The sequence below is a fragment of the Triturus cristatus genome, chromosome 4_1 (genome assembly GCF_964204655.1).
Source record: "Triturus cristatus chromosome 4_1, aTriCri1.1, whole genome shotgun sequence".
NCBI classification, from domain to species: domain Eukaryota; kingdom Metazoa; phylum Chordata; class Amphibia; order Caudata; family Salamandridae; genus Triturus; species Triturus cristatus.
The window spans coordinates 388062612-388075375 of NC_140585.1; the positions used below are offsets into that span (position 1 = coordinate 388062612).

Consider the following 12764-nt stretch of genomic DNA (forward strand, 5'->3'; position numbering starts at 1 on the left):
AATGTTTGACTCTTTCCGCCTTTGGCGAAAGGAAGCCAAACAGAAATAAATTAAACAAGCAAAACGAGATAGAAAAGCACAGGGAATGACGATTATACAGGCTACCCAACAGTTCAAAGATGATGAAATTGATAATGCGACTGAGATTTCAGAAACACAGCATCGTATGGCGATAGATAAATGCTATCCGGTGTTGCCTGTTTCTCCTTCTGATAGTAAGAAAGATATAGAAGATCCCCTAATGTCCCATTTATTAAGATTGCCTCCGCCTTATGCGCAAAATGCCAATGTACCTCAGCCATTACAGCTTGTTCAGCCGCCAGTGGTACTTCCGCCTGTTCCGGCTCCTCTGCATTTGCCTCCTCCAGTATTACCGCCTTTGCCGGTTTTACCGTTAGTCTCAACTTCTTTACCCTCATCTCCTGATCCTAGATCTCCTTTGCCTTCAGCTCCTCCTGCAACTATCGATTCTTCCTCGGTCAGTTTTCCTAATACTTTATCCCCAATTCTTATGTCTAATTCTCCGTCTGTGCGTAAGCGTCTCACAGACACTATCACTGGTATTCTATCTCCTTTCTTTGGAGCTTTAAGTGTGTCTCCGGCTTTTGCTCGAAGACAATCTCATAGTCAGTTCCCAGATTTTGAGGAACGAGAGAAGTTAGACTCTTTGGCACGAAAATGGATTAAGAAGGGTTCACAATACAGTGTGCTTGATATTATGTCTACCTTTTTGCAATGGAATGCGCCTACGCAAAGATATACTTTCAATGTAATGTGCGATACTCTCATTAAAGAATGGGAAGATGTGAGTTCGAGTCCGATCTCACAAGATCTGTTAAATGTTCAGATTGATTTTGAAAAAGGTCTTATTGTGGGTTATAAGGTTGAGGAAGCTGTAAGGACGCTTATCTCTTATAGATCCTTACTGTTTTCTCAAATTTTCCTTGATTCCGATCCGCCGGTTAAACTGACGTTGAAAAATTATCCTATGAGAGAGGTTCCTCCCATATGGAAAGAAGAGGTTGCGGGAGTAGGTGCTAATGCAGCTATTCCTGCTGATTTTCAGCGTATATGGGTACATGTCCCTTGGAAAAGATCTGAAGTTTTGGCCCTTAAGCAAACTCTACCGGATCCCCGTAAGAACCCTGCAGGTTATTATAAAGAATTAACGCAGACTGTTGACGCCTGCATTATGAATCTAGCAGATATTGACATGCTAATGGGAAATGTAGTCCCACAGACAATATGGGCTAAAATTCATAGAGAGGATCATGCGCAGGAACTAGGTGCTACTTGGAATGTTATAACTGATACAGATAGAGACCAAGTGGGTGGCGCAAAGCCTGACGCTCTGATTTCGGAACTCCCTGGTAGGATCATTATGTTAATGAAAACTATGATGCCTGCATTGAGAGTTAATTGGGATAAATTAGCAGCATGCAAACAAAAGAAAGATGAAAGTGTTTCTGATTTCTTCACTCGTTTTGAAGAGACCTTTATCGACCACAGTGGTCAAGACATGGCTACAGAAGGTGGACAGCGATTATTTGTGGCCAAATTCGTATTCAATTTGCTTCCCGAGCGGTCACACAAATTAAAAGATTCAGAAAGTGCATGGGCTGTTTCTTCTTCGGCCCAGATATTGGCTACTGCACAATATTATGAGAATAGAGATAAGGAAGAAAAAGAAAAGCAAGAGAAAAAGACGAAAGAATTAAAAACGAAGGTCCTCTTGCAACAAGCCTATCCGCCACGTTATGCTCAACCTCAAATTCAGCAGCCCCCACAGTTTCAGAGGTTGTATCAAAAACCTGAGGCATACATTACGCGACCTTTGATTAGGACCTAATCAATGTGCCTATTGTAGAGAGGAAGGTCATTTTAAGAATAGTTGTCCGGTTTTATTGCAGCGCAATGGAGCGTTATCTGCTCCACGAGGTCGTGCTGGCCTCCAGTCAGCAAACAGAGGTAGAGGTCGAGGTGTGTTGACTCAAGAACAGCGTGCCCTTCCTTCTCCCAATTCTGTGAACTGTTTTGATCAACAAAATGTTAGGTCTACGCAATATTATAATGAAGATTATTATGTTGAAAACGGAAATGAGAGTCTTCATGCCAACTAGGACAGCCATGGACAAAGTAAGGGAGTTGTGCCAATCCCAGTAGATCAAAATGGACCTTATGTTAACGTCACTACGATGGGTGTTTCAGAGCCATTTCTCTTAGATACTGGGGCGATGAGAAGTTCTATCATTCATTCTAAACTCCCTGGGGCACCTTTGTCTGGCTTAACGAATGTTTCCGTAGGATTTTCTGGCGCCCCTGTCTGCAATCCAATTTCTTGTCCTTTGCCCATTTCAGTTGGTCCCTATGATTTGGAAGCTCCACTTCTGTTAATAAATGGTTGCGGTGAGAATCTGTTGGGTCTAGACCTATTGAAAAGAACGCATGCTACGATATATTGTTCTCCTTCTGGTGTACATCTTACTTTGGGACAGAAATTGGTCTCCCCAATGTATTAGTCTAAAGATCAGTTTCCACCTGAATTACTTTCTCTTCCAACAGCACTTTGGGCCACGGGTCCGAATGATGTGGGTTGTCTTGAGATTCCGCCTTCTGTTGTCACTCTCAAGCCTAATGTTGAATTACCGCGCATCCCACAGTATAGAATTTCTGCTGAAGGTGAGAAAGCGCTTTTGGAAATCATTTATGACTTGATTCAGTAGGGTGTGGTTGAAGAAACAAGAGGTAATACATGCAATAGTCCTATTCTTCCTGTTCTCAAACGCACCGATCCTTCTCAGCCTCCTGTGTACCGTTTTGTAATTGATCTGCGGGAGGTAAACAAAATTGTTGTCCCACAATTTCCTGTTGTTCCAGATATCACTGCTTTGTTGACAATGATACCTTCCACAATGACCTGGTTCTCTGTTATTGATCTGAAGAATGCATTCTTTAGCATCCCCATTGCAGAAGAGAGTAGGGATATTTTTGGCTTCTCTTGGAGGCCGAAGCTTCCGGTTTAAGCGCGCACCCCAAGGCTATTGTGAAAGTCCCTCTATTTACAGCCAAGCTCTAAAATGTCATCTTGATACTTTTCATTTGCCGTCTGGTGCTGCTCTCATCCAGTATATGGATGACCTGTTGGTAGCTGCTGATTCAGAAGAGATTTGTAAAAATGTCACTGTTGCATTGTTACACCACTTGTTTAAACTGAAACAAAAGGTTTCACCTTCCAAACTACAGTATGTCTGTCGAGAGGTTACCTATTTGGGTCATCTCCTATCAAAGGAGGGACGACGATTGACACCAGAACGAATTCAGGCGATTGTGCGAATGTCTGTACCATCCACACAAAGGGAAGTACATGCCTTTCTGGGTATCACTTCTTATTGTAGACAGTGGATCCCTAACTTCTCTCTAATTGCCAAACCTTTGTTGGCACTCACTCAAAAGGATACGCCTCAGCCCCTTCCATGGACTGATGAGTGCCAAAAGAGTTTCACTGACTTGCGTACCACCCTGTGTTCTGCTCCTGTATTGGGTACCCCCGATTACACTAAGCCTTTTATGCTCTATGTTCACGAGAGAGAAGGTTGTGCGTTGTCAGTTTTAACACAGCAATTTGGAGACAAACAGCGGCCATGTGCCTATTTTTTGGCTACGTTAGATCCTGTAGCTAAAGCATTGCCCAATTGTCTCAAAGCGACAGCAGCAATTTCTATCCGACAGTCTGCTGAAGTAGTGTTGGATAACACTCTTATTGTCATGGTGCCACATGCAGTGGATACCTTACTAAACAGAACTAAAACACAGCATCTTACGAGTGCACGTTTAACGGGATACGAGCGGACGCTGTTGGCTAGTCACATACACATCAAACAATGCAATACCCTAAATCCAGCTACTTTGTTGCCCCTTCCAAATGAGGAAAGTGTTCAGGACCAGCATGACTGTTTCTTCCGTACTGAGGAAGAGACAAAAGGAAGAATTGACTGGAGAGACACACCGCTAGAGAATCCGGATGGAACTCTATGGGTTGACGGTTCTTGTTTTAAAATGCCTAATGGAGATACAGTTTCAGCCTATGCTGTGACTACTTTGCACACAATTGTGGAAACTGCACGTATTAGACATAATTCAGCACAAGCAGCAGAATTGATAGCTTTAACAAGAGCCTGTGTATTGTCGAAAGGGAAGAGAGTGAACGTGTACACTGACAGCCAATATGCCTTCGGTGTAGCGTTCAACTTTGGGCGACTCTGGAAGGAAAGGGGTTTACTCACCTCACATGGCACCAAAATCCAACATGGCCAGTTAGTGACTGATCTCCTCGAATCACTTGCCTTACCCACCCAAATAGCGATTGTGAAGTGTAGTGCACACAAAAAGATTACGGATGATGTTGGTCGAGGAGATGCATTTGCAGACGAAATAGCAAAGAAAACAGCGAAAGATTCAACAAGTCGAATGTATGTGGCAGGTCCTGCGAGTTTGGTTAGAGAAAGAGGAATATATGAGAATACAATGTGAAAGAGATTCAGAAAGAGGCTTCAGAGAGGGAGATAAGCAAGTGGAAAGAAAGTACGGGAATGTTAGATGAGATGGGTTGTTGGGTGGAATTATCTGAACATCAATGTTGGCTGTTACCGGATGCTTATGTTCTTCCCGTGGTTACTATGGCACATGGTCCAGCCCACTTAAGTGCAAAAGGCATCTGTAAACTTCTGGCGCCAGTATGGCAGAATGAGAGTATCCCAAAATGTGCAGATAATGTAGTGAAGCACTGTCTTGTTTGTTTAATGTACAACCCGGGAAAGGGAACCCCAACTCCGGCAGGTCATTTTGCTCCTCCGACATATCCATTTGAGGTGTTACAAATCGATTACATTCATATGGAGCGATGCAACAACCTCAAATATGTTCTGGTGGTAGTATGCGCCTTTTCAAGATGGATAGAAGCATACCCTCTAAAGGATAATACAGCCCTATCCACAGCTAAAATCCTTCTGAAAGAATTCTTCCCTAGGTTTGGTTTGCCACGCATTGTCTGGAGTGACAATGGGAGCGAATTTATTGGCCAAGTTATGCAGAAAGTTTGTGCAGGTCTTGGTATCAAGCAAAAGTTCCATGCTGCAAATCATCCACAGTCAGCGGGTTTAGTAGAATGCTACAATGGAACTTTGAAGTTGAAGTTAGCAAAGGTTCAAGCAAGTACAGGACTCAATTGGCCCGATGCTTTGCCATTAGCTCTGCTATCCACCAGAACTGCAGTACACTCTCGTTTGGGAATTAGCCCATACGAAGTGGTGTTTGGCCGTCCGGCTAACGTATGGGTAATCCCTCGTCCTAAGAAATATTCAGACTTGCCATATCCAATGTTGATTGACTATCTGCATGACCTTACGACTAAATTGCGTGTTCTTCATCAACAGGTTCAGAGTGCTCTGCCGGAGGCTTCCACAGATCCAGGTCACTCCATCCGACCAGGTGACTGGGTCTGCGTGAAGAATTTCCAGAGGTCCAGCAATTTGGAACCCAGATGGCGGGAGCCCCGGATGGTCCTGTTGACCACGAGGACAGCAGTTAAGGTCGAAGGAAAGAAAAATTGGATTCACGGTGTGCATTGTAAGAAAGTGCCTTTGCCTTTGCCATACGATCAATGGGTACGCAGAGGTGTTGGTGACTGTGAAAATGAAAGAGTTCCACGATTTGTACCCTTCAGCGATGCACACCTGAGTGGGACACTGTCTGAGAAAGAGGACAACGACATTTTACAGGAAGCAATTCCATCGCATCGTCGCTTGGATACGACTAAACCAAGAACATTGTTCCAAGACCAGAATGTTCCAGGGAAAGAAAGTTATTACTTAAGACCTAGATCAAAGAACATTTAAACTCTTTTCTTTTGTGTAGTATTCTGTCCCGGTTGCAGGGTCACGGTAGGAGTCTAAGTCACGACCTGAGTAAGTGGCAATAGGCCTGCAGGATCTTCAGTGTCATAGGACGGTAGTACATCGTGACTTAAGTGATTGAGGAAGATTGCCGTGAGCATCCTTTAGTAAGATGGAAACTACACAAAGTAATAAAGAAAGAAAAGATGAAATGAAGAAAGCATCCTGTAAAATAATGTACAGTCGTTTCAGCATAACTTTATGTGTTACTATATTATTGTGTATTATTTTGGCGTTTATTAGTTGGATAATTTATGCTTTGCAACCAAAAGAGGTCTCCCCTTCTTCCTCTTTGCCTTCTTCTACTGTCTCTCCACACCTCTTCCATACTCTTCCTTCACATGAACTTGTCAGAAGAACCGAGTATTATAACAATTCCTTTATCCAACTATTACATCAGCACAAATTAGTGGTTAATACAACTAATTGTTGGGTGTGTGGACTTATGCCACACACCACAGAGAAAGGAATGCCATATCTAGTTCTCCCTTTTTCTTATGAGGGTTCTGCTTGGGCTTACTTCGTCATTTTCTCTAATGCTTATCAAAGTAAATTCAGACGATCTGTTGGTTCACATATCAATTATCTGGATTTTAGTCATAGTTCTTTGATTAAAGGTATGGTAGTTATGGCTAAAATCATGGAAAATAGTAAAATCGCCATTGATGAAAGAAAGGCATACACTAACTGGAATGTCACCCAATATATGTCCAGTCTTTTTTTTTTTTTTTTTTTTTTGAAACCGTTTATTACAGAATCCAAAAAATATACAAAGATGGGCCTACAACCTTTAGGCCGGCCGCTAGCAAACAGAAGGAGCATGTAATACAGACAATAGAACGCACGCTGCGGCACAAGGGAATTCACAGGAGTTGAAAGAAGCGTTGGCAGCCACACCTTCCGGACCCCACATGACGGTTTCATTTTTATATAAATAACAAAAAAGACAAGTCCACAAGGCAACCCACAGTCAAAAACAACAGCATGTGCTCCCCTAGGGGGGGGACCCCACTGATTCATAGGAATATCGAGGGGGGGAATAGGTCAGGACGGGGACTAAGTAAACTCATTTCCCAATATATGTCCAGTCTTAATGATAAAGTTAAGAAAGGAAAGTCCTCGCTGATTTGGACCATACCACATCAGGGTAACTTCTGCTTACAGATAAATGATCACTCTCCTGACACTACACCAAGGAATAACTGCTCCTACACGTAGTTTATTCCTCTCAGAACTCGCCTCCTCTAGTTCCGTCTCAAGGCACCTATTTCATCTGCTATAATAGAGCTTATACCTGGTTACCCACGGGTTTCTCTGGTACTTCATAGCCTTCCTTCTTCCCCCTACATACACCGCCTCCGCAAGTCATCACCGAACCAGATACGGTAGAGGGATTATCGACTCAAAGGACACCGCAGGACAAGAGGGAGGAGATTTCCTTAAGGGATTTCTTCCCTTCTGGGGTCCAATGGCTAACAGTAGAAATATAAGGCAATTGGTCCGTGTCGTAGAGACTACAATAGACATCACTGTAGGAGCCTTGAGTAACATCATGGCAGAACTACAGGCGGATCGTCTTATGACATTACAAAATCGAGTTGCCTTAGACTTTGTTCTTGCCGATCGTGGTGGAGTATGTAAACTGATCGGGTCAAGTTGCTGTATTTTCATACCTAATGACGCTCCGACAGTATACCAAGCTATCTCCAAGTTGCACATAATCTCGGAGTCTATTCATCAGGACGAAGGAGATTGGTCTTTAACGGAATGGTTTTGGGGACTACTGTCTAAATGGGGTTGGAAAGCATTGACGTTTCTTGGTATAATCTTGACCATTATTTTCTCCTGTTGTCTTTGTATGCACTGTGGTCCCGCTATTTGTGATCTCTGTGCTACTATGTGCATCCCAAAACCCAAACCACAAGTAACCGAGAACATCCGAATGATGTTACAGCAACAGCTCGATGACCTCATGGCTATTGACGTGGACTCAGATTAGCATGAGTCTATCTTGCCTGAGTTCTGGCAAAAGGAGGGTCTGAGGAACTTCGATTTTCGATCACGATCGAATCGACCCGCCATTTTGTGGCCCGCCGCCATTTTGTGTTGCCATCACTCAGGCAGCACGGCGAACAAAGTCTATTCTGCCTTTTCTATAGCCTGGTGTCGAAATACACCTTCGGCCTCTATTTGCAAAGCTGGTGTTAGAACTAGCCGAGTACACTAATCCCGGTCTGGCTTTTCTAATCCGCGTCTCAACTATCTGTTGGCTCACACTATTCTTTCCTGACCTTATCTTATCGACTGGCCTTCACTGTCTCCTGCTAGCATTCTCTCATTTCACAACTGTCCTCCCACACACACAAACGTATCTCGCCACCTGCAAGTTAGTTATGAATCTGTTAATAAATTAGCTTGAGGGAGGGGTGACAAACATAGTTGGAGGAGAGGTCTTTCCAAGTTATCCGACACTTCTGTTTTCAAACCTTTCTTTTTGGTTCCACCTTGTATGCTCTGGGAGTACCTTTTATTAATGATTATAACATTGTATGGTATTTAACCTGATGCGCCACAGAGTGAAGTGGCAGTCTCCTGAGAACCTACTTTGTGTACTTCTAGGATAACTGTACTGGTTGCAGCTAAATAAATCTGATCTTCTAACGCCGACAGAGTGTCCCGTGTCTCTGTGTAGCTGAGCAGGAGAAACCCAGGAGATTAAGGCGTACCCTGCGCCGCCAGGCCCAATTGGTTCTGGTTCTTCACTAGGCTTGCTCTTTCTTTTCACATGAACTTTCCATTTGTTTATGTTCAAATCTTCGAAGGATGTTTTATTTTCGGAATGGATCATGTCACCTTTCCATATCACTTCCATTTACCCCTTTTGAATCTTTAGTTCAGGAAGGCTAGGTCTTCTTCACTCAAAGGGATCACTAGATATCGCTGGGATAACAACATATCACTGGCAGTCCAACTACCCTGTACCACATATAATGATTCTCTTGAAGTCTGGATTTACTGAATGATTATATTATAAGTGTAAATGTTTTGAGGTTGGTTTGCCTTGGTTCAGTAACCACTGGCTCCAATCAAGCACCGTCCAGGTCACTAGAATAGTCCGCATATCTTTCCATTATACAAACATCGGTAAGTCAGAACATCAAGGAGAAAAATATGGAATAACTATTCTTCACTCCAAATCTATGTACCTACATATCGTGACGATACGTATACGTGGGTATTTACCTTCATGATATTGAGCTAGTCAATATTTTGGCCAAAATATTGTGGCAGATCTATATTTAAATTTCAATATTCTGGTACAAAACATATACAGACAGAGGGAGTAAGAGTGGAAGTGCAATGCCCCTATAATGTTAGGCCGGCGTGGGTGGTAATGTATAAAGAAACAACTTGGTATCATCTATCTTCAACTTTCGTCTTCATCAAATTACATTTTTGTGAATTCTCATTGAATACGATTTTGCATTGCTCGGCATTTTAAATACATTTTTAATGAAGTTTTAGGTTATAACCGTGATATTCCTAAAGTAATTTCTCTATAGGCATGTTGCTACGAATTTTTTATATTCAGGTTGCAAACATTTCAATCAATTGAAAAGGACTGCTTATTATAAAAGTGTGGAGTCTGGTCAGAGATGTGTGATGAAGCAGAAATATTAAGAAAAATATTATTCTGTTGGTCTTGTTATTCTTCTCAGTCCAGATGCTGTCACTGCAAAACTAATGCCAGAAATATGCTAACTATAGCCTTCTGCTTCCTCAGAAGCTGGGGACCCCTCGATTGAAAGGTCAAGTCCTCCCTTTTACTGTAATTAGATTGAGTTGTAAGGGCAGTACTTTAAGAATGAGGACACATGGCAACCCAATGTAATCACTTTGATTATATTAGGTTGAAATGTGTAGAACAATACCTTTTGTACACACAAACTCATAAGCCGTGAAGTTCAATTAACAAAAATAATGCACAAGTTCTTTTGGACTTCAAACAAAATATTAATGAGTTATACATGACAAGAGTTAACAACTTGCATTATAGAGTACGGCAACACGATAATATGGGTTCTTATTTTTGAGAACCAACTCCATCATCAGACTATTTGAAGCTCACTGTACTTGAGCACAGATAACAAGATCACCCAACATGGCTAACACACACACATATTACAGCCGGTGAATATTTTAACATTCTTTTTTAATTAAACATGGTGATCAAATTTCTACCTTTTATTTGTGGTTCGAAAAGGATTCTGCTAAATACGGCAAATTTGACCAAATGTGTCCTTTTTTTTTTATAAACACTCCATGAAATACTTTTCAAATATGATCCTTTTTTTTTTTTTTTTTAAATTTTTATTTTAATTTAGAAAATAAACAGGACAATGACTTGGTGCACCTCTTGGAGCTCATGACATCTTTGAGATCTGAGCAACTGGTTCAAGCTCCAACCCACAATGCCGGTCACACCCTGGATGGTATTTTTACTAACCACAACAATTTAGTGATCAAGACAGTTCAGCCCCTTAGTTGGGTCGACCACTGGTTGATTGAGTTCAAAGTCCCACTCTTCCCATGGTGGAGAAGGAGGGCTCCTCACCAAGGCGCATAAGCTGTAGAGGACTGAACAAGATCACAGCCAAAAAATGAGAGGCCACCTTGGCTATGACCTGTGAAGGGAGGCACATCATGCACCCTCCCACGGCAGAGGGTTTCCGCGACTGGATCAATAAGGCTCTTGGCACTTTCCAGGCCAAATCCCGTTTTCTAGCCAAAAAGATCCTGTCAGCAGATACTTCCTCAAGCATGCTATTCAAAGTCATCAAGGAAATCTTTGAGCCACCAGGGACTCAGCTGCTATCCCCTCCCAAGATTTCTGTGACAGAATAGCTACCTACTTTCAGGGCAAGGTCTTTAAGATCTCTCAGGAGTTCAGTCCTATGTAAGGTAATGAACCTGATGTTGAGGAGCTCACCCAGGAAGGATGCCCTTTCCTCCTTCCCGCAAATTTCGGCTCTGGAAACCAAAGAACTCCTATTGGGCCTTAAATCCAGAACACTGTCAGCTCCTTGAATGCCCTCCTTATTCAAACTAATTCCTGACCCTGTAGCTAACTTCCTGAGTAAGGTGTTTAACAACATACTTCCATCCGGTAGCTATCCGACTACCTGGAAGCAAGCCATCGTCTCTCCACTTCTTAAAAAACCCAACGCTGACCCCTCATAGTTGACATTTTTTCGACCTGTCTACCTTCTCCCCGCCCCTGTTAAAATCTTGGAAAAGTTCATCAACACTGAATTGATTAAATATAATGAATCCCAGGAGATCCTCGACCACTCACAGAACGTGTTCCGCGCTGGTCAAGGTACCAAGTTTGCCATTATTGTGGCCACTAACCACATTCGCACGCAGGTGGATCAGCGGTGCTGATTATGCTCAAACTATCGGCGGCATTCAACACCATCTCCCCGGTTCACATGGTTCAGCGTTTGCAGGAAGTGGGTGTCACGGGTAAGGTTTTGCAGCTTCTCCACTCTTTAATGTCAGGGAGAATTAACCTTGCCTGCTGTGAAGATTTCAGAGCAAGGGCTTTTAGCCTTCCATGTGGTGTCCCCCAAGGTTCTTCCTTGAGCCCCACCCTCTTTAACCTTTATGGCCAAGTTGGTGGGAACATTCGGGTTCCAGGTGCTTTCCTATGCGGACAACACACAAATCAATGTCTCCATCTCAAATGATTTGCAACTGGTCGCAGAGAAGTTCAACTTGTCTATGGCCAGCATTATCTGTTGGATGAAGGGCAACTCACTGTGGTTCCCTCCCTGTCCCGGTTAGGACAGCACAAAATCTGGAGGTCACTTTCGACGAGGGTCTTACCGTTTATGCTCAGGTAAGCCGAACTGTCAGCACTTGCTTCTATATTTTAAGAACCCTTAGAAAGGTGCTGCTGTATCTTCCACCTGTATTGCATACACCATCATTGCACTAGTCACCTCCCGGCTGGACTACTGCAATGCTCTGTACCTCAACATCAATGTGATGTCCCTGGACAAGCTTCAGATTGTACAGAACGCAGCGGCTAGGCTGATCCTTAACATTCTGAAGTACCAATCAGCCAGGGAGGGAATTCGTGCCTTGCACTGGCTCCCCATTAGTAAGCGCATCTCCTTCAAGGTCCTGAGTATAGTTTATAAAGCCTTGCACAGTAAAGGCTCGTCACAGTTGAAAACCATATTCCAATAGCACCCCCCCAGGAGGACCTTAAGATCCTCCACTTAAAAAAAACGTGTCTCTCCGAGATATCGTAGGGCCAGATGAGGCGCTTGCTCTTTTTCGGTAGCGGCCACCAAACTCTGGAATTCCCTGCCTTCCTCCATTTCCAACGCGGAATCTCTACCGGTTTTTAGAGAACTGCTGAAAACATGGCTATTTTCATCCTTGTTGGTTGTTCCGTGTTACTCTCTTCTCCTCCGTCTGCCCAGTGCCTTGACACCCTCGGGTATATATAGAATTCTCTGTTAGCCACAGGCTCAGGGTCTTATAAATGGAACAAATAAAGAGGACATGGATACTTTCGCTATAGATCGATTACCAAATGTGTACCACATATTCACCAAGGCGACACCTTACACATGTCAGTGGAAGATGCTAATGGAAATTGGTTTTAAATACACATTTCTTAGATCTAGCTTGGAGACTAACTTTAAAATGCCTCAGTAGACCATTGCTACTTGTGCCTTGTGTGTATAATGCAGAACTTGGATGGTCAAAGAAGTGTCTTATATGTGCTTTATTTACTTT

At 42.9% G+C, this 12764-nt stretch overlaps 1 protein-coding gene across 4 annotated transcripts in view; it reads right to left on the reverse strand.

The window, feature by feature from the left end:
• The window catches only part of PRR5 (proline rich 5), a 559320-nt gene that overhangs the window by 201910 nt on the left and 344646 nt on the right, over positions 1-12764 (reverse strand). The gene's annotated exons all lie outside the window — the stretch shown is intronic.